This window comes from Stenella coeruleoalba (assembly GCF_951394435.1).
Source record: "Stenella coeruleoalba genome assembly, chromosome: 4".
Lineage (NCBI taxonomy): Eukaryota > Metazoa > Chordata > Mammalia > Artiodactyla > Delphinidae > Stenella > Stenella coeruleoalba.
The window spans coordinates 127,665,394-127,691,249 of NC_137149.1; the positions used below are offsets into that span (position 1 = coordinate 127,665,394).

The 25,856-nt window shown below is 36.7% G+C and overlaps 1 protein-coding gene across 8 annotated transcripts in view; it reads left to right on the forward strand.

Annotated features, from left to right (window-relative positions):
- The window catches only part of INPP4B (inositol polyphosphate-4-phosphatase type II B), a 717,808-nt gene that overhangs the window by 311,897 nt on the left and 380,055 nt on the right, over nt 1–25,856 (forward strand). For all 8 annotated transcript variants that reach the window (XM_079920302.1, XM_079920301.1, XM_079920305.1 and 5 more), the window contains one exon: nt 21,990–22,055. The gene's annotated coding sequence lies outside the window, so the exon portion shown is untranslated. The remainder of the gene's footprint in view (nt 1–21,989; nt 22,056–25,856) is intronic.

A 25,856-nucleotide genomic window follows, 5' to 3' on the forward strand; every position in this document is an offset into this window, starting at 1 on the left:
TTATAAAATTTTGCTTAGAGAATTTAAAGAAGATCTTTAATTCATGTTTATGGGTTAACGATCTCAATTTTATTAAGATATTAATTCTTCCAAAATTGATCTATAAATTCCACACAATTCCAATCAAAATCCCAGCATATTTTGGTGGGGGCGGGTAGAAACTGACAAACTAATCCTAAAATTATATGGAAATGGACAAAACCTAGAATAGACAACATCTTGAAAAAATAATAAAGTTAGGGAATTTATATTTCCTAATTTCAAGGGTTACTATAATGCTATTGTAATCCAGACAGTGTGGTACTGGTGTAAAGAAAGACAAATAGGTCAATGGATTAAAATAGAGTGTCCAGAAATAGACCTGCTTGTAATGGTCAATTGATTTTTGATATAGACACCAAGGCAATCCTTGAGGAAATTCTTTGCAATAAATGTTGCTGGAACTGGATGAATCTATGTAACAAAATGAACACCAGCTCTTACTGTCACTAATGAGCTATATTCCAAATTGCAAGTGCTAAAATATAAACTATCTAAAAGCCAACAAAATAGGCTATTCTCAAGAACTTGTGCAGGAAATGATTTGTAATATATAGCTAAAAAAAAAAAAGCACAAACCATAAAAAGAAAAACTGATAATTGGAGTTTATAATTATGTAAAACTTCATTTTTGAAAGATACCAATAGGAAAATGAAGTGGCAAGCCAGGGTTAGGAAGAAAATACTCCCGACCGAAAAGCATTCCAACAAAAATGTATTTGACCAAAGATTATATACAGAATTTAAACATTGCTATTGCACAATAAAAAAATAAAAATAAATTAATAAAAATAAAAATAGAGCTACCATATGATCGAGCAATCCCACTCTTGGGCATATATCTGGAGAAAAACATGGTTCAAAAGGATACATGCACCTCAATGTTCATTGCAGCACTGTTTACAATAGCCAAGATAAGGAAACAACGTAAATGCCCATTGACAGAAGAATGGATGAAGAAGATGTGGTGTGTATATATATATAATGGAATATTACTCAGCCATTAAAATGAATGAAATAATGCCATTTGTAGCAACATGGATAGACCTGGAGATTATCATACTAAGTGAACTAAGTCAGACAGAGAAAGACAAATATCATATGATATTACTTATATATGGAATCTTTAAAAAATGATACATATGAACTTATTTACAAAGCAGAAACAGACTCACAGACTTAGAGAATGAATTTATGGTTACCAGGGGGGAAGAGGAGGGGGAGGGACAGATTGGGAGTTTGGGATTGACATGTACACACCGCTATATTTAAAATAAAAATGGCTTTGCATGAAGAAAAAAAGATAAAAATGGGGAAAAGATTGGAATAGTCTCAAATGCACATGTAACAAATGAGTGATAGATATATAGAAAATGCTTAAAATGACAGGTCATCAGTAAAATGCAGGTTAAAGCCACAATTATCACTACCTGTGGACTGAATGTCTAAGACTAGGAAGACTAAACACCAAATTTTGGTGACAATGTGAAGCAAATGGAATTCTCATGTTTTGCAATATGAAACGGTACAACCACTTTGGAAATTCCACAATCTTAGTAGCTTATGGAAATAAAAGTTTATTGCTTGTTAAATTTAAGTTTGGCCATTCCTGGTAGGTAGAAGTATAGCATCCTGATACAGGGATCCAGGATCCTTCCTTTTATGGATCTGCACTTCTTGGTGTCTTCCTCATTCAGCTAGTAGAGAGGGAAGGAGAACATGGTGGATTATGGAAGAGGATTTTATAGGTCAGGCCTGGAATATGTGTACAGAACATTTGTCTATACTCCATCAGCCAGCTCTCAGTTACATGACTGCACCCAGTTGCACAGATGGCTTGGAAGTATAGTCTAGGTCAGGGGTCCACAACCCCCTCCAGCAACCGGTACCGGTCCATGGCCTATTAGGAACTGGGCCACACAGCAGGAGGTAAGTGGTGGGCGGGTGAGAGAGCAAAGCTTTCTCTGTATTTACAGCCGCTCCCCATCACTCGCGTTACCACTTGAGGTCCGCCTCCTGTCAGATCAGCGGCTGCATTAGATTCTCACAGAAGCGCGAACCCTACTGTGAACTGCACATGTGAGGGATCTAGGTTGTGCGCTCCTCATGAGAATCTAGTGCCTGATGGTCTGAGGTGGAGCTGAGGGGGTGATGCTAGCTCTGGGGAGTGGCTGCAAATACAGAGTATCATCAGCAGAGAGGTTTGACTGCACAGAGACCACAGTAAATCAATTGCTTGCAGACTCACATCAAAACCCTATCAGTGAGAGGCAAGTGAAAACAAGCCCAGGGCTCCCACTGATTCTGCATTATGGTGAATTGTATAATTATTTCATTATATATTACACTGTAATAATGGAAATAAAGTGCACAATAAACATAATGCTCTTGAATCATCCTGAAACCATCCCACCCCTCCCCCATCCATGGAAAAATTGTCTTGCATGAAACCGGTCCCTGGTGCCAAAAAGGTTGGGGACCACTGGTCTAAGTGTGTGCTTAAGAGCAAAGGGAAAAGGGTCTGGTGAATGTCTAGCCAGTGTCAGCCTTACTCACATTGCTGTGACAGATGTGGGCAGCCATTTGTCTGATAAGGAAAACACTAGTTTGGGAGTTTTAGTTCTAGCAGTAAATGCATGTTACCTTGGCCAAGAAATTTAAAATGTAGGGGGGTTAAGGGAATGGGATTAGAATCAGACAGATTCATTGAAATGCCAATTTCTTAACCTAGTTGACCCCCTAATTAACCAGTTCATGCTGTGGATATTATAAAATAGGCAGCCATTGATATACTTACTAGTTCTTAAAGACTGAGTTTTTACTTTTGTAAAAGAGAAACCATGATACCTGTTCCTATTCATTCTAGGAATGTCCTGAGGGTCAAATGAGATAGTGTCTCTGAACTATCTGAACTATGTTATGAAAAATAAGTTATTCTCCTTAGCTGGCAAAGAAGTATTGATCTATATGATGGTCACATAAACTCAGATTTTGGAAAAGAGAGCCCTTTTTGAATGAGTATCATTATTTACTGGTTTCTGTGGCTCAGAGATACGGACTCTCGGTCTAAAAGTTAAATACCTAAGGTTTTCTTGTTTGTTTTTTCTTAATGAGAAAATGTCCACTCCAATGAGATGTTTCTAAAAACATTTAGATGAAGGTTGAGATTATGCCTGGTTTCTGATTGCTTTGTTCTCTTCTCTCAGTTTTCTGGCCTAAGATCAAATTCTCCTCTATCAACATAACTTTATGTCTCCCTTAGTGTCATGTTAAAAAAAAAAAATGTGTCTATGCATGCCTTCTCTGAAAGCTATTTACATTCCCCAGAAAAGAGAACGCTAATAACCTAAAAGCCCACACAGAACAAGGATTCTCTGACGAGTAGTGAGGTATCTCTGCTTTAGTCCCCAAATAACAAGTTAACACTCTAATTTTAGTCCCCCTCTTGACTGCATAGATATTTTAAACATAGACGTCATTATTAATCAAAAACTAAATATAAGACCCCTAATTGTAATTGTTTTCATAGTGTCTGAACAAAGAGACTTTTTTTCTGAGGAATTCCTTAGTGTACAGATGTTTTCTTTCAGAAAATTAGATGTCAACTATTGTTTAAATTGCTTGTTTCAAAATATTCTGGAATTTAATTGATTATATACTCAGGCCCTTCTAATTCTAGAGTTTCGATGCTTTAAGGTGTGGTTTACTGGCAGCTGTGGCTTTAAAACCTAAAGATAGGCTATATCCGAGGTTTCCTTTAATAACTATTTCTAAGTTTTTCATAAATTTGACATATTCTTATCAGATATATGTATATTTCCAGATATATGTATATTGGTGTTATTAAAATACTGATAACTTTATTTCCTCAAAGCATATTCGTCTGTCCAAATACTTTGAAATTTGTTGAACAAATCTGTATTAAATTTGTAAGTTATATTGATTTTTAAGATGCTCGTTTTTATGTTGATGTTATTCCTCAGCTTCTGTTTCCAAGTTAGCAGACTGTTGCATTTTAATCTAACTGTATAGGGCAGCCAGCATACTTCATTCACCTGATAGCTTTAGGTGCTGTTTTCTGGGTCTTCTTAAGTTTAATTCTTAAAAATAGTAATAAGCACAGTACATGGTGTTCTAGGGTGGGAAATTTGTTCTGATATATTTACAATAACCCTCTTGTGATGTATGACATTCTCCAGTTCTTATCAGCTGCTCCATCACTAGGAGTCATGTTCTCAAGCAGTGGTCTAAAGATTTCCAGACCCCATTCCAACCCTTTCTAATTAATTTTGAGCCCTGGATTCTATGAGTAGGCCATCTTTTCAGTGTCACGTTTTCCTTAAATATCCAAGTAGTAATACTCCTTGAGTCCTCATTCTATACGATGGCAAGGAATCTAGGTTTCTCCCCAAGAATTTCTGAGAATCTCTAGCGAGTGTTCTTGAATTCCACAAATCTGTTCTGGGTGCTGTTTATCTCTTTAGACCATCCCGCTGCGTATAATCATATAGTTGCATTAATCCTGTCTTAGCTCCTTGCTTTCCAGTTTGATCAAAACAGACACACAGGCTATACAGTAGTTCAGAAAGCATAGGATTTCAAGTTTACAACTTTGACTAAGATCTAGGGAAACTATGATGCAAAAATGGAAACTTAAGACTGAATATCAGGTATCACAGCTTCTTAAGTCCATTAATACTATCCACTCACAGAGAATTCTTATTCGCCTTTGCTCTATGTACCCAAAGAATGCCACAAGGAGGAGGTATTTTGGGAAAGTGGTAAACAAACAAACAAAAACTGGCTCAAAAAACTCTATCCTGAGTCTATTATGTTTTCTAGAGTGCTTTGAACATCGTAACACTCACAAGTGGAGGCTGGTTTTGCTGCCTGAGCACCATGATTATGTACTTTGAATTGTTTAGCTAACTCTATTGTCAGATCCTTGGCATTGACCTGTGAAATGGAGGCAAACACATAGCGTGAGTTCAGTGATTATTATTGGTTCCTACTGTATGACCATGATGAGTTTTGTATTCCTGGAGATTATTACACTCCTTCAAACAAGAGTTCTCCTCTCGTAAGACCCTTATTTCTGAGGACTATGGATAAAAGAAGCCAAAAATTAAATTTGCATCATAGTCTCTGCTCATACTGAAGATAATCTTTTATGTCATTAAATGTAATATTGCATTATTTATTTATGGAGCATGTCGTCTATGTGCTGGTCATTATTCCAAATACTAGAAATAAAATGATTAAAAGATGCACATAGTCTCTTTCCTTATGAAGCTTATGGAGTTTACAATCTAATGGGAATTGTAAGCTCTTCAGTAATGAATCGCACAAATTAAGACACGATGTGTCACAAAGGAGAAGTACTAGATACTATGAAAGCAAATAATGCAGGAATGGACCAGCTCAAGAACGTCAGCAAAGGCTTTAATCTCTGGACAAAGCACTTTCATATGATTTACTCCTCTGGCTCATGGATGCCTTAACACACACTGATACATACATAGCTTGTATATATGCCTAATTATCATTCAAGTAGTTTCAGGGCAAGGAAAGTCCAGCACAAAGACACATTCTACATTTTACTTTTGAAGCCGTTAAATGTCAGAAATATTGAGTGTTGAAGTTCTGAGGGGGAGAGGGGAGATGGTAAATAAATTATTTTTCTTTTCGTCTAATGTTTTGGAAGGAACTTATTAGTAGACACAGAAATCAGACACATGGAGCTTTAAATAACAGTTTTATTACTAATAAAAGCTTGATTAGATGATGTGACATACTTGATGCCAGATGGAGCTTCTAACATTTCACTCTGAAATCAAACTTAGCCACCCAGTCAGATAGAGCTGGACAAATGCAAATAGAGCATGTCTCGCTTGGGGCAGAGCCCACTCATAGGCTTAGCACAAGGTAGGAAGCAGAAAGAATGCACAGTTTCCTCTGATTGAAAACAGAGTGAGAAGCCCAGGTGAGTGAGCGGGGAAGAGAAGGGCAGGAGTGTTACCCTAGTGCAAGTCTATCCCCAAAAGAGTCCTGAGGAATGGAAGCCGTACCATACCACAACCAGGTTCTTTTTGTTCCCTTAATCCATGTGGTTTAACAGTCAACCCTATGGCTCGCCAGAGTTAAGTCTGGCCCCTATGGAGGAGGATGCTGTTGGTTCCCAGGAAGTCCTGCTCTTTACTTATAAAGTTGAGAATGATACTGCTCCTTTGTGTATCTGGTGGGAAATTTAGTTTTTACTTCTAAAGCTGCATTGCCTCATATAGTAGCCACTAGGCACATATGGCTTATTTAAGTTCAAATGAACTAAAATCAGATTTAAAAAATTAAGTTTCTCAGTAACACTAGGCACATTTCAAGTGCTCAATAAACAGATGTAGCTGCTGGATACACTCTAGGACACAACAGATTAGAACATATTTGCATCATCAAAGAACCATCTATTGGATAACAGTCCTCTAGATTGCACTGAAATGGGGTAGGGTAGTGCATTAGTGAACTCCAGGACTTTGCTTTACCCTAAGACAAAAATATACTCACTTTGTTTTGACTATTTTATTTTATTTTTTTGAAGTATTGTTACTGTACAATATTATATGTTACAGCTGTCCAGTATAATGATTCACAATTTTTAAAGGTTTTACTCCAATTATTATTAAAACATTGGCTATATTCCCTGTGTTGTAGATCCTTGTAGCTTATCCTATACCCGATAGCTTGTACATTCCACTCCCCTACCCCTCAGATGGCCTCTCCCCTTCCCTCTCCCCACTGGTAATCACTAGTTTGTTCTCTATTTCTGTGAGTCTGCTTTTTTTGTTGTTATATTCCCTATTTGCTGTATTTTTTAGATTCCACATATAAGTGATATTTGTCTGTCTGAGTTATTTCACTAAGCATAATCCCTCTAGTTCCATCCATGTTGCAAGAGACAAGATTTTATTCTTCTTTATGGCTGAGTAATATTCCATTTTGTGTGTGTGTGTGTGTGTGTGTGTGTGTGTGTGTGTGTGTGTGTGTGTGTATACCACATCTTCTTTATCCATTCATCTACCAATGAACCTTGGTGTGTTTATATCTTTTTGAATTAGTGTTCTTTTTTTCCCTTTAGAAAATACCCAGAAATGGAATTGCTGGATCATATGGTAGTCCCTTCCTTCCTTCCTTCCTTCCTTCCTTCCTCCCTTCCTCCCTTCCTCCCTCCCTTCCTCCCTTCCTCCCTCCCTCCCTCCCTCCCTCCCTTCCTTCCTTCCTTCCTTTCCTTATTGGAACCTCCAAAATATTTTCTATAGTTTCTGTAGTGCCTGTGTCAATTTACATTGCATCAACAGTGCATTAGGTTTACTTTTTCTCCACATTCTTGCCAACATTTGATATTATTTGTTGTCTTTTTCACCACAGCCATTCTGACCAGTGTGAGGTGATATCTCACTGTGGTTTTGATTTGCATTTCCCTCAAGATTAATGATGTTGAGCACCTTTTCATGTGCCTGTTGGCCATCTGTATGTGTTCATTGGAAAAATGTCTATTCAGGTCCTCTGCCCATTTTTTAATTCAATTGTTTGTTTTTTTGGTGTTGAGTTGTATGAGTTGTTTATATATTTTGGATATTAACCCCTTATCAGAAATATCATTCACAAAGATCTTCTCCCATTCAGTAGGTTTCCTTTTCATTTTGTCGATAGTTTCCTTCACTGTGCAAAAGATTTTTAGTTTGGTGTAGTCCCATTTGTTTGTTTTTGTTTCCCTTGCCTGAGGAGACATATCCAAAAAATATTGCTAAGATCAGTGTTAAAGAGCACACTTCCTATGTTTTCTTCTAGGAGTTTTATGGTTTCAGGTCTTACATTTAAGTCTTTAATCCATTTTGAGTTTATTTTTGTATATAGTGTAAGAAAATGGCCTAGTTTCATTCTTTTTCATGTAGCTGAAAAACCAAAACCATTTATTGAAGAGACTATCTTTTTCCCATTGTATATTCTTGCCTCCATTTTCATAGATTAGCTATCATATAAGTGTGGGTTTATTTCTGGACTATTCTGTTCCATTGATCTATGTGTGTGTGTTTGTTCCAATACCATGCTGTTTTTATTACTATACTTTTGTTGTATGGTTTGAAATCAGGGAGTGTGATACCTCCAACTTTGTTCTTCTCTCTGAAATTGCTTTGGCTATTTAGGTTTTTTTGGTGGTTCTATACAAGTTTTGAGATTGTTCTAATTCTGTGAAAAATGCCATGGGTATTTTGATAAGGATTGCATTGAATCTGTACATTGCTTTGGGTAATATGGGCATTTTAACAATATTAATTCTTCCAATTAATGAGCATTATTTATCTTTCAATTTATCTGTGTCATCTTCAGTTTCTTTTTTCAATTTCTTATAGTTTTCAGATCTGCTTCTTACATTGGACCCTTTTGCTCTCTACTTCATGTAGCACAGGTAGGGTTTGCTGCATCTGAGTATCTTCTTTCTTTTTGATTTCGGTCCATGCATTTGTTTTTCTCTCATAGTCCTCTGAATTTTTTAATAGAGGAGCTTCTGTTGTGAGAGCTATAAAGCCATCCATTTCTAGATGTAGCAAAAGCATCTAATATTCACACAAATTTTATTTATCTTCACCTCCCTGAATGGCATAACATTATTTCAGAAGTGTTTTGTCATCTCATTAGACAACATCCAATATAGACCCAGATGAGCTCTAGCATCATCCTCCTTGTATTTTCTTTAGTATGTCTCCTCTAAATTGTTTCCTCTTTTGGAGTCATAGTTCATTAGTGTCTTGAACTTATCCCTTTAGGACAGTAATGTGCTGGTAAACTGGCTCTCTAAAAAACAAAACTAAACAAAAAGTCCTGATTTTTAGTATTTGCCCATTTTCCAGATATAGATACTCCCATGAGTGATTTCAAGCCACTATTGTGATATTACTAAATGCAGATTTGGGGGAGATGTGGTCACATGGGCTGGAGCAGCTGCTCCAGCATAGCACTACTTTAGGGAAACACAATACCAGCCTTCCATCTACAATTATGGAACCACATTGAAACTAACCCAGTAACATTCTGAGTTTTTGACACTGATGTTTGTGTCTTTGCTGCTCACACATAACCCTGATTTATGAAATCAGGGTTTCTGGCTCTAGAAAGATAGAATCATTGGGATTTTCAAGGTGTGATTTGCCTATTGCTCATGCAAGAGCACGTATCTCAATAGCTTTCTAGATCCCATCTCCCTTAGGAGAAGTCATTCTGGTCTATTTTAAGTTCTTGACTCTCTTCTTTTGGCCTCAGTATTTTGGGTCTCAATCAGTCCTTCCAATATGGAAACAACTAAAGTAAGAATGATAATGAGATAGTAATTTTAGGCACTGGCCTTGAATATAATAAATCCTCAAAAATGTTAACTGCTATGGTAAGATTTTTGTATAATTATTTTATCCTGCACTTCTAATCTACCATTTTAGGGGACAATATGTGGTATCTCCTAACATCCATCCTTTTAAAGAAAGCAGCCTATCAGATTTAGTCTTTTTTTTTTTTAAGACCCTAAGTCCTAAGTTGTCTTTGACAGACCATAATCATGGGTTCACTGAGTCTCTAGCTGGCTCCTTGCCTTTGATATATTGAAAAAAAGTGTTTTTATTTGCTTTGACATTCCTTGAAAGGTAATCTTGAAAGTTGTTTTTTGGGGGAAATGTTTTATTCCTAGATAATACTCCACCTGTAGGCTATTTTGTGGGCCTCCCTGTCATCCTCGTTCTTTGACTGTCTGTCCATATTTTGAAAGATGATCTTTATTTAATAGGGACAGTTTATGGCATTTGACTGGTAGTATTTACCGCTGTGCGCAAAGCTACTTGAAAGAGCAAAATTTCAAAGCTGTGTTATCTCCAAATTGATAGAGCTGGCTGAACTTTAAACAAATAAAAATGTGTACCTTTTTCCTTACAATAGTATCATTGTTTCCCTTTATTAGCCATGCCTATAGTTTTGAACCACAGCATGCATTTTGTCCTGGGTTTATAGTAAGAGATTTGGTACGCAGTCATGGGAATTCTTGTAGGCTATTGACTTTCTCTATTTTATTTTTATTTTTATTTTTTTAAATTTTTTTTTTTTGCGGTACGAGGACCTCTCACTGTTGTGGCCTCTCCCGTGGCGGAGCAACAGGCTCTGGACGCACAGGCTCAGCGGCCATGGCTCACGGGCCCAGCCGTTCCGCGGCATGTGGGATCTTCCCGGACCAGGGCACGAACCTGTGTCCCCTACATCGGCAGGCGGACTCTCAACCACTGTGCCACTAGGGAAGCCTGACTTTCTCTATTTTAATTTAAAATGATTTCTCAACTAATACCGACATATTGCCACCATATATCTTTTTCTCTAATATTTAACTGTTTCTTTTGTTTCCTCACTCTCATGAGGGTACTAAAGGTAATGTTATTGTGATGATTATTTCTTTGGGGCTCACTCAGTCATCTTTTTTACTACTTTCTACACACTAGGCCACACAAAATAGAATAAATGCTCCTTTCTTGAAAAGTTTTAATTACTTGTTCTAAGAAATAGATCCCAATCCTCTCTAAACTTTCCAGTGCTAAATCATAGGCCTATCAGTTGATGTTAGGGTAATTAAAACCAATGACCTCATTGTGTTTTTGTCTGAAATTTGATTTAACAGTTTTACCATAGATTTAACAGAATCAGTCATCTATTTTTCTGAAAGCTGATGAAATCAAATCATCTGGTTGCTTTTTCAAAATGCAAAATACCCCAATTATATTGATGGAGACTCTTGAATCCCCAAGTAATTCTGGTTTGCAACATGCTTAAATACCACTTGTTTAATGTGTAAATCTGTTGGATTTTTCAGTCATTCACTCAATAACAGTTTAATTTCTTACTACATATAAGGAGATATGATAGTGTAAAGAGTCCAAAAAAAACGTAGATTCAGCCATAAAAGGAATGAAATAATGCCATTTACAGCAACATGGATGGACCTATACATCATCATACTAAGTGAAGTAAGTCAGACAGAGAAAGATAAATATCATATAATATCACTTATATGTAGAATCTAAAAAAAATTTAAAAGATACAAATTATTTCCAAGACAGAAAGAGACTCACAGACATTGAAAACAAACAAACTTATGGTTACCAAAGGGGAAAGGGGAAAGGGTGGAGGGATAAATTAGGAGGTTGGGATTAACATACACACACTACTTACATAAAATAGATAACCAACAAGGATCTACTGTATAGCACAGGGAACTCTACTCAATATTTTGCAATAACCTACAAGGGAAGATAATCTGAAGAAATATATGTATATGTACTTTTTAGAGAAAAAAATAAAAACTTTATCAGACTTTGTTACACTTATTTTATAGTTTAGTATTGCTTTTACTTTAAATGACGTAAGGTGGGGGATGGGAACAGTAATGTTTTTGAAGTTCAGGACCTTTAAGGGTCTTAATCTGGCTGACCCTGCTTTAAGGAAAATGGGGCGATTGCTTTACACTGACAAAGTAAGGGACTGTACCTCCCCTATCTGCCCCCCAAATCCCTGGCAACTTTATCTCTGTACCATGGTACAAAGTACTAGTCTAAAAGATGGCGGTTCAGTTATGTGTGTATGTGTATATGTATATATATATGTATATATATATATATATATATATATATATATATGTATGTATATGTATATAACTGAATTGCTGTGCTGTGCTCCTGAAACTAACACTATATTGTAAATCAACTGTATTTCAATTAAAATAAATAAAAGAAAACATTTACAGCTAAAAAAAAGTAGATTCATATAACAACATGCAAATAAACAACCACATAATAAGCCACCATTACATAAATAATATGGGAATTCCAAGGGAGGGGTAACATTTTTCCTGGTATGTATATAGCATACATAGGAGCAGGCTTTTTTGGGTTGTGAAATCCCAGTGGGTAGACCTGCTGAAAGCTGTCTTCAGACAGGAAATTTGCAGAGACCGCAGAACAAAAGCCACTGTGGAAATGGCTGAGACAAAAACTCATGTAGAGAACTAGTAAAGAAGAAGACTGGAAAGGGGCTAATCATAAAATGTTCTGAATAGCAGCCTGAGGTGCATTTTTATTTCATTATACCATTTAATACATCTATTATATGACTATGAAAATAACAATCCTAAAAATTCTCTTTTCTGATATGACTTTCGCCTCGAAGATATTTCTGACACTTCTCATCCAGAACTACATTTCTCCTGGAACCCTGTTGTCTATCCTTTCAGAAGTGCTTGCAGCTTATAATGACCATATTCTGATTAGCCTCACCTTCATCTATTTGTGATGCCAATTTTACCAAAGCCCTTAATACCGAATCATTCATCTTATCTCTCAATACTTCATTATTTAGGGGCTGGCATTGGTATAGACAAATGTATGCAAACTGCCTTGGACTAACTGAGGCTCACAAAATCTTTCATTACACTCGACTGTGATGGAGATGGCCAGCTGTCCGTCAGAGATCCTGGTTCCCTTGCAAGGTGTAGAATTAAGGCTGCTCAGGCCACCTTGCCCTCAGGCGTATTATGTGACAGTCCAGACCTCATGTGATCCCCATTCTCTCTCTCCCTAGTCTCCCTGCTGGAATTCCATAGTCAGGGTGACTAAGCCACTTGCTTGAAAGATGGTGAGGTCTCCCTTAGCCTGGGTTCCTGAAGGACTTTATAAAACAGAACTCCTTAACTGTCCCCCTCAGTCAAAAATTGGATCAATGAGTCAGTAACTTTTTTTTAATTGACATCTAGTTGATTTATAATATTGTGTTAGTTTCAGGTGTATAGCATAATGATTCAGTATCTTTGCAAATTATATTCCATTTTAGGTTATTACAAGATAACAGATATGATTCCCTTTGCTATACAGTGTATCCTTGTTGCTTATCTATTTTATATGTAGTAGTTTGTATCTGTTAATTCCATACCCCTAATTTATCCCTCCCCACCCACCCCGTTCCCTCTCCCCTTTGGTAACCACAAGTTTGTTTTCTATATCTATGAGTCTGTTTCTGTTTTGTATATACATTCATTTGTATTATTTTTTAGATTCCATATGTAAGTGATATCGTATAGTATTTGTCATTCTCTGTCTGACTTATTTCACTAAGCACAATATTCTCTAGATCCATCCACGTTCCTACAGAATGGCAGTATTTCATTATTTTTTTAAGGCTGAGTAACATTCCATTAGTTACGGCTGAATAATATGGTAATATATATCACATCTTCTTAATCCAATCATCTGTTGATGGTGTCAAAGAACACAAAAAAAGCATACCTGATGGTGATCAGATGGATAACTAATGATGGTGTACTTTTTTTTTTGCGGTACACAGGCCTCTCACTGTTGTGGCCTCTCCCGTTGCGGAGCACAGGCTCCGATCGCGCAGGCTCAGCGGCCATGGCTCACGGGCCTAGCTGCTCCGCGGCATGTGGGATCTTCCCGGACCGGGGCACGAACCCGTGTCCCCTGCATCGGCAGGCGGACTCTCAACCACTGCGCCACCACGGAAGCCCATGATGGTGTACTTTTGATTTCAGTCATGTTTAATACTTCTGTTCATTGGTTAAAAGGAAATCTTAAATACGAATGCAATGACATTGCTCAATAGTTTTATTTTAAATTTACTTAATCAGATAATGACTTAGGGATCTAATTCTTTATTAGAAATCCAGTCATCAAATGTTAAGGATCTAAATTATCCCTCAAGGGATGGAGGAACCTGGATTTTTTAAAGTACATAGTACTTACTGGCAGAACTGGGACTTAGAATCTATTTTGCCAGATTCCTAGTTTTGTACAGTTTTCACTATTTCATTTCAGCTAGCTGCTTCAAGAAAAACAAAGTAGAAAGGTTTTCCTTTCCAAAACACTAACATATGAATTTTGTATTGGGTTCCAAATTTCTTTTAAAACAATGGCCTAGTACAACTTTGTTTTCCTCTGATGGGAGTCAAAGAAATGATGAGTTTGTGATCTGAAGAGAAAGAAAAAGAGACAGTCTGTCTGATCTAGCAATTCACCTTTCTGCTTTGTAGCAATAGGTTACCCTGGGGAATGATAGACTGATACAGAATCAAAGTATCAAGTGTGTGCAGTAGATATAAAAGTCTTTTGAGTTGGGTTGCTATGCAATGATTCCAAGGCATCGATATTGCATATCTAAGGTGGGACCATAAGGAATTCTCAGATGTTGAAGATGCATTCAGGGAAAAAAAAGAAAGCTTCTGGAATAAATATATTTTGACTCAGTATTAAAGAAGAACTTTCTAATAGTCAAAGATATCAAGAGATAGAATGTCTGATTTTCTTCCTGAGACAGGGAACTACTAAGCTCAGTATCACTGATTGGGATAACTTGGTCAGGGTGGGTGGGGTAGAGGTGATTCAGATGACAGATGGGTGATAGGAGTACATGACATTTTCTCCACAGTGATCTTTGCAGTCCCTTTCTAGCTTGAGATTCTGAGATTACGCATATAAAATTTGTCATTTAAGGCTGTTAACTGCCAATGGTAGATGATATGTTAATTGGTCAGATTTTCTTTTTCTTAACCCATCATCTTCCCTTTAATAAGTAATACATGCTTTTTCAAAAAATTTGAGGATTCCTACAAAGTTGAAAAAAAGTAAAATTTCACTGTAGTTTTGTCATCTGTATAATCCGGTTTCATAGCTGCAAACACAGAATAGACGCTAGCTAGTTTAGGAGAAAAAGAGTTAATCTGAAAACATTAGGTAAGGCTGACTTTTCTATCAGGGACCCAGTAGGCACAGTGCCAGTGACCTACAATGCTTTTATGGACCCGTGAACATGACTTAATTTCTTCTAAAATCTGAAGGAAAAAGAAGAATTTTTAGGTTGGAAGAATTTTTATTATATGATACTGTATCTATCTTTATACCAACATAGTCATAAACTATGATTATATATACATGTACATATATAAAGGGGTGTGTGTGTGTGTGTGTGTGTGATGGAGGAAAAGGCAGATGAAGGCACAAGTGCACAGGACCCATTGTAGTCTTAAAGAGCATTGGCTTGGGCTTAGAGGCTGCCCACTCAGGAGCTCTAAGCCCAATCGAATACACATGAGCACTGACTGCTCCAGGACAAACCCCTGATTCCTGCCCCTGGCACAGGCTCCACTGCCCTCACGTGAGCCTGATGGTAGATCCTCTGCCCCTACTGCCTCTGAAGGCTGGCAGAGATGTCAGCTCCCAGATGGATTCAGTGAGGCATGTGCTTCTAAACTGAAGCCTTTCGTGTGCCCAAAGTATAGCTGATAACTCTAATTCGAAAAGATACATGAGCTCCATGTTCCTCATTGCAGCACTATGTACAGTAGCCAAGACATGGAAGCAACCTAAGTATCCATCAACAGACAAATGGGTAAAGAAGACGTGGTACATATATACAATGGAATATTACTCAGCCATAAAAAAAGAATGAATTAAGGCCATTTACACCAGCATGGATGGATATAGAGATCATCATACTAAGTGAAGTAAGCCAGACAGAGAAAGACAAATATCATATGATATCACTTATGTGTGGAATCTAAAATATGATACAAACGAACTTATTTACAAAACAGAAACAGACTCACAGGCATAGAGAACAGACTTGTGGTTGCCAAGGGGGAGGGGGAGTGGGGGAGGGATGGACTGGGGGTTTTGGATTAACAGATACACGCTGCTATATATAAAGTAGATAAAAAAGGACCTACTGTTATAGCTCAGGAAACTATATTCAATATCTTGTAATAAACTGTAATGTAAAACAATATGAAAATATATATATAGTATATATTTGAATAACTCTGCTGTACACCAGAAACTAACACAACATTGTAAATTAACTATACTTCAATTAAAAATAAATAAATAAATAAATTGACTGAAGCCTGTACAAGGGTATGTTATCAGAAAAGCCTTGGTCACAGGCTTTCACTCTAGTGTTCTCACCATGTATCTAGCCATTCATGGGTAATTTAGGCTCTTAACATGTAAGGAAGACTGAGAAGTGGATTTTGGGCATCCGTCGTTGTGATGTGTAAACATGGAATGTGGAAATTTCCCAAATGTAGGAGAGGTGTTCCAAAGGTAGTGAACAGCCAAATCTACCACATGATAATTGCTGCCAATGCATTGAAATATTAGCATCTGGACTTTCTGGTGTGCATATGCTTTATTTTTCTTTAATAGTTCAAATAAAAGCTATGTCTGTGATTACTGAATATGTGTTATGTAATAGGTGCTCTTAACACTATTTGAATTATCTAATTTGATTTTATTAAAAAGAACAGCCTTTTAAATAGGCAATACTGTTACTACTCTTCCATTTTATAAGTGAGGAAACTGAGACTTGAAGAGGCTAAGTAAGTTGTTCCTGGAGCTACAGTTAATGAAGGTGGGATTTTATGCTGAGTCATACCTGCTATACTACACCTGTTATATAAGAGATATACAACTTTAAAACCTGCTTTTTACTTTTAATATTTTGGCATAAGCTTTTGTAAACCTGGATTCTAAATTCTTCTTTTTAATAGTGACATAATATTGCACTAAATTAATATAACACAGTATTTTCAAAGATTCCTCTATATTTTAATATTTAGGCTACTTCTAGATGTTTCCTCTTGTGGTAATTCTTTATGTATACACTTCTTTTTTTTCTCTATTTGGGTTTACTTCCCTAGATAAAAACTCAGAATTAGAATCACTAGGTCAAAGCATATGAAAACGTATTTTTGAGACACCAGCCACACTTTTATTTATTTTAATGATGAAAAAACAAGCCTGTTAGTTCATCTATTCAACATTCAGAACGTTTATTACATGACTCCTTTGTACTGGGCATGGTACCTGTAATACCCTGATGAATATTTGATGGTCTTACCTAAAGGGTATTATGGTTCAGTAGGTGTTAAAATGGAGTGTGTCTGAAATGAGCATCTTGTATGAATTATATATGGTAAGAATGTTTCCTAGATTTTCTGTGACAAGGTAGGAATACTTTTAGAGTTCTTAGGGGTTATAGGAAAGTGGCATTCAAAGCAATTTCAAAATGGCATCAAGGATGAACATTTTCTCTTCTTTGCCAGTTTGTTAGATGAAATGTTATCGGTCATTGTTTTAATGGTTATTTCCTTGAGTACTAATGAGGTTGAACATTTTCTCCATGTGTTCGTTAATGAGTTGTTTCTTCATTTTGAAGTACCCTTTGGTATTTTGGTATTTAGTATTTATATAAAACAGATTTTGGTGTATTGCATTTGTTGTAAATAATTTCACATCTGCTTTGCTTTTTAACTTTTTTTAAACTTAGGGAAATTGTTTTACATAGCCCAATCTACCTGGCATTTTCTTTCTAATTTCTTTTAGCACTTATATACTTCAGAAGTAGACTTGACCTCTCTAAAGAGGCATATAAATAATCAATTCCACTTTTATTCATTTCTTTATGTTGCATTTCATTTGTATTTAATTCCATAATATAGCTGCAATTTATATCTGTGTCTAATGGGATATATTAGATTTTATTCTAAAAAGATAGGCAATTATCTCAACATTATTTATTGAACAGTTTCTTTCTCATTAATTGGTGGTGCTCATTTTGTCATACACTGAATTTAGATTCCCTTTCTATATGAATTCATAAAGTCCTGTGCCCATTTGTCTCCATTTCTATCATAATGAAAATAGCTATTTTTTTCCCATCAGTCTTTCCGCGGGCAGGAGTTGTGTTTTCCCTTTAATAACTAGCATAGTGCTTGGCATATGACAGGCATTATATATATGTTGAATGAATGCATAAAATAGGATGTTTCTGGGGTACCTATATTTTCCCACTATTCTGTATGTCAGTTTCTATGCCAGTTCTGCTCTATGTTAAATGTTGTGTCACAACAATATATTTCATCATTAGGTAGAACAAAGAATCTCATTAATATTTATATTCAGAATTTTCTTTATGTTCTATACTCTTTTGTTTTTATAAATTTATTTATTTTTGTCTGTGTTGGGTCTTTGTTGCTGTGTGCGGGCTTTCTCTAGTTACAGTGAGTGGGGGCTACTCTGTTGCAGTGCATGGGCTTCTCATTGCGGTGGCTTCTCTTCTTGCGGAACATGGGCTCTGGGTGCATGGGCTTCAGTAGTTGTGGCATGCGGGCTCAGAAGTTGTGGCTCACGGGCTCTAGAGCGCAGGCTCAGTAGTTGTGGCACACAGCCTTAGTTGCTCCGCGGCATGTGGGATCTTCCTGGACCAGGGCTCGAACCTGTGTCCCCTGCGTTGGCAGGTGGATTCTTAACCACTGCACCACCAGGGAAGTCCCATGACTCTTTCTTCACGTTAACTTTAGAAAGTTTTAACAGAATCTAAAATTATCCCTACTAGAATTTTGATTGGAATTATGCTAAAAGTATAAATTAATTTGGGAAGAAGCAAAGTTTATGTTGTAAATATTTTCCCACTCATGCATGTTTTATAGTCCTTATTTTCCTTTATAGCTTTTTATAATTTTCTTTACAGAGTTATTCATAAGTACTTTATTGATTTTGTTGTTACTGCTGTAGTGAGTCAGGATTATTGACGCTATTGGGAGCTGCATTTATTTATTTTAAAAAATTTACTTTTTGTTTATTGCTATTATATAGAAAAGTTATTGTTACAAATTTATCTTGCATCCTGAAACTTTTCTTGAACCACTTTATTAATTGTTACAGAAAAATTTTTGTACTTTTTTAGTTGATGTGAAGATCTTCAACACTTGAGAATAATCTCATTGTCAGCTAAATTCTATTTTGTTTTTACGATAAGGGATGGCAATTGAAGAATAAAAGTAAGATTTAAAAAAACAGCTTTTGGAGATAGAATTAAATTTTTACATCTATTTTAGAGACAGATATTATAATAGATTCTGGTAATTATATATATATGTATATATGTATATATATATGTATATATGTATATATATATGTATATATGTATATATATGTATATATGTATATATATACATATATATATACATATATATATATATAACCTGCGAAACAGGTTTTAACTGCTGGCTCTTTCAGGGGACAAATATTTGAGTTTTTCAGAACCGATGAAGACTTCCTTGTACAATTTCCTGACATACATGTTATTATCTCTTCCTGGTCTTTTCTAAACTCCACCCCACTTAGCTCCTGCCTTTGGCATAATATCCCGAAACCTCCCATGGATGGAGGCTCTCAAGCCCAGCTTTCTTTCATGTGGCAGCATGGAAAAGGCAAATGTCCAGTTCTGACTTTGGCTATGTCCCCATCACACCAGGACTCCTGGGTAGAGGGAAAATGTGAGTTATGAGAGCCCCATTTAAAGCCACAAGAGAATGGATATAGGAAACAAAGAAGCATAAGGTGGAGCCCAATAGAGTCTATTCCATTTTTTAAATATTGTATATTTTATTCCTAATCAATAATGTTCAATTTAGTTGAACATCTAGAAGTTGTCTGAGATAGAATTTTCTATTTTCTAAAGAAAACTTTTGTGTCCTAATTAAGGCAAATATTTTATTTGATCATTTATTGTGAAGGTGATGATAAGTGTTAAATAAGGCTTTTGTTTGCATTTACTCTGTGGGATATTTATTTAAGGCTACCAAAACTTTGGTGGGTTTGGGTTAATATTGGTTCTTGCTACATCATGGGAGCTGACAAATAATAACACAATGGGGACAATACAAGTATGAAAGATCCAGGCTCACATAACACCATTGATCCTTCTGCATCATAAAATTTTATTCTTTAGACTTGCACAGTTATCCAGTTTACATTCCATGTATTTCATCGTCACTGTGTCATGGGTTGACCTTCCTCTACATGCTTTACTTGTATTTTTGGAAGTTATTTTAAGGGCTTGTTTGGACGCTCTGAGACTACATTGACCTCTGGACATCCACATTGCAAGATAGACTCATTACTTTTGCAGATGTAATGACACCTCAAAATATCAAGAGATGTGCAGTCTGTTTTGGTGATAGGAACAAGACACTGTAATCCACTATGAGTACAACAGAGTCCAATACTTAGTTTGGGGTGGATTAAAAAAGATAAGATAATGAATTACAGTTTTGTTCAAGCGTTAGAATAAGCCTAATGAAGAAAGTTACTTCAGACACCTAATGATGAACTAGACCATAGTGTTTTTTGCAGAGTCTACCTGAAAAAAGCTTAATATAGCAAACTTATGACTTTTTTACATAACTGGCATATTATTTTTATCTGTTGTGTTTAGAAATCAGTGGATGGCTTACATTTTCTTTAGTAGCAACTGATCAGTCTCATGCTTTCTCCTATTATGAAACTATTTTTTCCAACACTTAAAGGCAACTCTGGATCTATCAGAATCAAAAATTATAGATCTTCAGAAAAATTGTGATAAGGTGTTTGTTTTCTCCAAATTAAATAAAACCTGGTGTTTGATTTAAAACTGACTCTGTAGTTTTCATCCTCCTGTATTAAAAACCATGTAGATTGGGAAGAAATATATGAGAATGTGAGTGAGAAAATCTTACATCACATCTGTATTGCTGACATGACTGGAAGAAAGTTTTGAATTAAGTACAGCAGTTAAAGAACAAGTGGAACTCAATAAAAGTTATTGCTCTCTTTTTGACAGAGAAAATGAAATCTTGGTAATGGATAGTATATTTACAATTTGAAAATGATCATTCCTGATAATAAAATAGGAAAAAGGACCAGGTGGCACTTTTGGATACATCTGTTGAATGATACATAATAAATATTTTGATAAGCCACATGTCACAGTTGTAAAATGCCCAAACCAGATCACTGGGTTCAAATTAAATAGTGACACAAACTAGCTGTGGAATTCTGAGTTGCCTCACCTTTCCTTGCCAATTCCTCTGTCTATAAATATGGGTAATAATAGTACCTACCTCATAGGGTGGTTCTGTTGGGGGTCACCAAGGCCACCCTGAGTCTCAACGGTTTGCTAGAAGGGTTCCCAAGATTCAGAAAAGCTGTTATACTCACAGTCATGGATCCTTACAGTGAAAGGATACAGATTAGAATCAGCAAAGGGAAAAGACACATGAGGCAAAGTCCAGCTGCCAACTTCCAGATGTCCCTTCCCAGTGGAGTCACATGGGGGTGCTCTTAATTCTCTCAGCAACAGTATGTGACAACATGTGTGGAGTGCGGTCAACCAGAGAAGCTCAACTGAGCTCTCGTCCCTAGAGTTTGATTAGGTGTCAGTCACAGAAGCCTGCAGCACCAGATGACCGACCTCAGCTATTCAGATGTCAGCCTCCCCTCCCCCAAGCAAAAACAGGTGTTCACCATAAGTGTATCTGATCCACTTGGAACAGCAGAAGCCTCTAGCATACACGCAAACTCTCTCATCAGTCAGACTGTTGGAAGAGCTCAGAGGTTATCTTCCAGGAATTGGCCTAAGGCCAATTCTGAAGGAGGGCCTTTCTTTGGAATGTGTAGCATTTGAGGAACTTATGCCTGCTGAGCTAACCCTTGCCTGCCCAGGGGTTATGAGGAATAAATGAGTTAATCAGTTAACTTAGAATAGTGCCTGGCTCATGTAGCAAATAAATAATGGTCAGCTAGAGTTCCTTCTTGTGGACCTCTGTGAGCTGAACGAAGCAGATCGGTTTGGAATACAAACAAGAAATAGCTATATTCCGTGGATCTCGTGATCATGACATAAGTCCTCAAGTTTGGAATAATGGGCATTACGAGCAAATTAAATATTTTAGCGAGCAGTGTTTTAAAAAAGCAGCGTTTTAAAAAAGAGGAGTTCCCAGTGAAACACCAAATCTTCACGTTTTGTCTTTTTGTTCTTTACAGAGCTCTGAAATCAGCAAGGCAGTAATCAAAGAGCAGAACTGTTTGAGGAATACCACAAGAAAGCAGGTACAGAGTGGTTCTCAATAATTAACCCGTAATATTCATTTAGACGGATGATTAATTCAAACTTCTAGGCCCTGTTATTAAAAAGATTTTACAGAAAAGCCAGTTTGGTGTCTTAGAATATGTGTGACTGCATATTGCAGGTGGCTGACCGTATCCTAAAGAGGAACTGATTTCTATGTATACATGAAATCAATTCTGAAGGTTTCAGTTAGGCCAGGCCTAGGTAGACATGTAAAGGAATTAACTAATTATTATTATTTATTATTAAATCAACACATATTCATTAAAGGCCTGCTATATGGCAGACACTCATCTATAAGGTATTTGGTGATTTTATAGACTTGGACAAAACAGGCATGGTCCATTCCCACCCTCATGGTGCTTACAGTTCAGTGAAAGTGATATGAAGTAAATAAGCAATATCAATATGTGAATAAAAATTGATAAATGCTATGAAGAGAAATTGCAGAGTTCTGTAGGAGAAAATATTGGGAAATAAGGGAAGAATCTACTGTAGATGGACTAGACAGAGGTGTTTCTTTGGAAGATGATGTTTCAACTCAGAGCTGAAGTGTAAGGAAGAGAGTCCCAGGCAGATGGAACAGCAGTGAATAAAGAACATAACTGTAAAAAAGGATAAAGTGGCTGTAGCAAAGTCACAGAGGTGGAGACAAGTATAAGATGAAGCTGGGTTGAAAATGGGATGAACATGAATATGGTAACCGGCCCAGTCCCATAGGGCCTTCATGGCTCAGGTAAAGTGTCTTCAGACCAGCTCTGCTTGGCCACTTTATGCCCTTGGCATTTCCATGCTATGTCATTTGGTGTTCTCTGCTGGTCCCCTGAATATAGAAGCTTTCAAATCTGCCACCCAACCCCACCCTTCTACATCTCCTGCCAAAGTATGGTGTAAAGGGCTTATGACTGTGCAAAGAGGTTCTCAATGTGTCCAAATACTAGTTCCGTAATATGTTCTGTATAAAATGGTTTGGGGTCAAGAAGGTTTGAGAATTTCTGAATACTGTACCACTCTCAGGAGCTTTAAATACACATTAACATGTTATAGTTTCTGGGAAGTTCTGTAGTACAAACATATGTGTATGTGTTTTATGTGTGTGTGTGTCCCGTTACTGAACTTAATATTTAACCAGTATTTCCAGGTTTACATTAGAAAATGTTTCAGAATTTTCTCTCTTAGAAATATGTATTTTAAGGGGTTCCTTATACTCCTGAGGCTGGCCTGCATTTAGGTCACTTGACCTACTTTATGGCTATGCACATTAAATTATGTTTGATAATTTTCTAGAATCTGGATAATTCAAGCCAGAAGAAAAAATTCATAAATGTTTGCTTCAGTGGTTTAGCTTTTTAAGGCAGGAGATTTTTCTTGACCTGAATTATATGGTTAACTGCTTTAAGTCCTGATTATACTTTGCATGTGAAAATACTGCCTTAAGTACCAGCAAGGAACACTGGAGTAAGAGCTTACTAAGTAATTTTCAGTGTTAGTGTTAGTAATGTTTGTTTTCTTAAATCAAACAAAGCAAAACCACAAAGAATACTGTCTGCCTCTTAGCTGCTCTGAATCTCATGCTTATTCTTCTTGATTTGTAAAATTCACCTAAGTTTTAAAAGTCTGAAAGTGAGGAAGATGACTTGGGGTAGTGCCTACTTTAGCACCTAAAGAAATGATTTGATTTCATATAAAATGTGGAGATTTTGTATTTGCAGCAATAAAAGTTTCAAGGACTCAGAGCGTGAGAGTTAAACTAAGGTTATCCCAGAAGAGAGGTTCTCAGCATCTGTGTTGGAAAGGACATTGACTTTTATAGATCAATGCAGTATCTTTCAATTCAGTTAATTATTATTAAAAATAAGAAAAAAATCATTAAAAATTCCCTAGTACTTCATAACTTAGAAAGAAAAAAAGCCTTGTTTCGTCCCCAGAAAGACAAGAGACAGCTGTCCCTTAATTACTACTACTGCCATTTGCTTTGTACTAGAGATGTGTCTCAAATTTGGAAGCTAATTAGAAATCTTAATTGAAAATGGCTTAAAAAAAAGGAAAAGAAAGCAAAATGATCAACATGAAAACATAAAGTAGGGAGGAAAATAGAAATGGTTATATTACAGCCAGATTGAATAATCACCTATCTTAAAATGAGTTGGTGCCTAGGGAACGTATTTTGTGGCATGAAATGGAACTTTACTGTTTCCTCTTTCAGGAGGAATTTTCTCCACCAAATGACAAGTCTTTTAATTTCTATAAATTGTAATTTTCAGGGACTAGATTTTTCTCAGTGCACAAACAATAGTTTTAAAGTTTTGAAGCTGAAGTTAAATCCCAGCTCCCTAACTTGTTCCCTGTTTGACCCTGGACAATTTTTCCAACTGTTCTCAATCTCCATCTACCCATCTTTAAAGTGAAATTTTAAAATCCTGTTTTGCAATGTGGTTTCTTTCTTATTTGTCTCTTGACTTATACACTGACTAGATATATTCAGTTCTAGAAAGAAAGGAAAGAAGAGAAAAAGTCAAAAGGAAACAAAGCTAAATTTGAGAATATATATAATGTCTAGCAGAGAATACCAATACCATACATTCAGAAAGTGCTTGTTGATTCTGTGCCTTGGAGGCAAAGATTGGAAGGCAGATTCATTAATCCTTTTACTTAAGCTATTTTTCTTTCTGGTGGGTATTTTGGATTCTGTTGTCCAGATTGTAAATCCCACTTAAAGGTATTAGTGACATATATTATTTCTGAATTACAGTACTTTGCATGCTGGTTAGGCATGAGAGTTGCTCAATTCATATTTGTTTAATTTGAGTGAGGCTGTGAACTAACAGGGCAGGAAGTAGGTAACCCAGATTGTCCTATCTTCTGGTTTACAAACCCCATGTCTCACATCTGAAGCAGAAGTGGTTATGCCTCCCTGTGAATGATTTCATTCAATGATAGTGTACCCACTTCCTGCTGCTGCCCCATGCACTCTACTCCCATCAGACTAGCTAATTTCCTGTTATTTATGCATATTGTACATTTGTGGCTTTAGGTCTTTGCTTGCACTGCCTCCACTTTCAATATTTTCTTCCTTGTTTTCTTTCATTCTCCCTCCCTTCTTCCCCCCTTCCTTTTATCTATACCCATCTTTTTGATGTACATATCTCTTAAAGTCTGACCAAATACCACCTCCCCCATGAAGCAGTCAAGGTATCTGCTGAGATAATTCTCTTACCTCCTTTGATTTTTGTTTTGTTTTGTTTTGTGTTCAAGCACTGTTCCTTGTTCCCTGTCTAGAAAGTGACCCTGAACACAGATCCAATGAGATCCCAACCACATAGTATGTTAATGGCTCTTTACTTCCATCCTCTGCTCCATTTTGTTACCTTTTACCAAAAATCTCTTCAAAGAAGTAGACCACTGGCAATGTTTGCTGCTTGCTTGTACACTGGTGTCTGGGTTACTGGTGGTATGAATTTTTGCCATTGAGCACCAGGCTGCAGTGACATCAGTTTTCTGAGTCTGGTTGGCTTTCTGAATCTATGCTTATTTTTGGCTGCTGTGTACTTTGCAGTCAGGAGCCTGGCTCTGCACCCAGTGGTCTAGGTGCCCTGATTCCCAGGACACCTGCCTGCATCTATTTCCCTGTGTCCTTACCTTACTTTGGGTATCCTTCCTTGATTTATGACTTGGATACACATGTGATACTGAGAGTTGCCCCTGCACAGAGGCCCTTTCTACTGCTTCCTTATCCCCCACCCCAAACTCAAGGGTGCCCCTATTTATTGAGGCCCATTCAT